Source organism: Wasmannia auropunctata, unplaced genomic scaffold (assembly GCF_000956235.1).
Source record: "Wasmannia auropunctata unplaced genomic scaffold, wasmannia.A_1.0 LD270786.1, whole genome shotgun sequence".
In the NCBI taxonomy this organism is placed as follows: domain Eukaryota; kingdom Metazoa; phylum Arthropoda; class Insecta; order Hymenoptera; family Formicidae; genus Wasmannia; species Wasmannia auropunctata.
The window spans coordinates 1-825 of record NW_012092104.1 but is presented as its reverse complement, the minus strand read 5'-3'; positions in this window follow the sequence as shown (position 1 = coordinate 825).

Sequence of the window (825 nt, the reverse complement as noted above, 5' to 3'; positions counted from 1 at the left end):
AGACGTGTGCTCTTCCGATCTGCCGTAAATGTACATGCCGGATTAAGCCCAAATCAGGATACCCTATTTGCCAAATTTGGGCCAAATAAAGGCCAATCTTAATGCCTCATTACGGTGTGCCTAATCATGTCCAGATCAGGCATCAGAAATTGCCGTATTTTATTTCTGCTCGGGCAGGTTTATAATTTTTGAAAACATCGAGATTCGAACCTGAGATCCCTATAGAACTACAGACTTATACGCTACGCTGAGCTAATGATACTTTGTAGAAAGGACTTATTCTTTCCATTATTCTCTTTCCGCTTTTCCTATCGTGTTCTCCTATATAGATTTTCATAGGATCTTCAAATGAGAAATTAATGATAAAGACGAGTAGAGCATCTTCAATTATTTACTGATAAACTACTGTACTCAGGAATTTTCGATTGAAAACTATTCATTTTCAATAGTATATGCACGACAAAGTCTGTCTTTGAAATAATCTATCAGAAACTATACATATCGATATATTAATTCCGAAGAAGTTCGACTTTGTATCGGGGAAGTCGAGTACAAACCCATGGGTAATTCTATGTGAAAATGTCATACAGAAAACGGTTTCTTTTCTATCGTGTTCTTTGTATAGATTCTCATAAAATCTTTAAATGAGAAATTAACGGTAGAGGCGAGTAAAGCGTCTTCAGTTATTTCCTGATAAACTACTGTACCCAGGAATTTTCGATTGAAAACTATTCATTTTCAATAGTATATGCACGACAAAGTCTGTCTTTGAAATAATCTATAAGAAACTATACGTATCGATATATTAATTTCGAATTAAATACC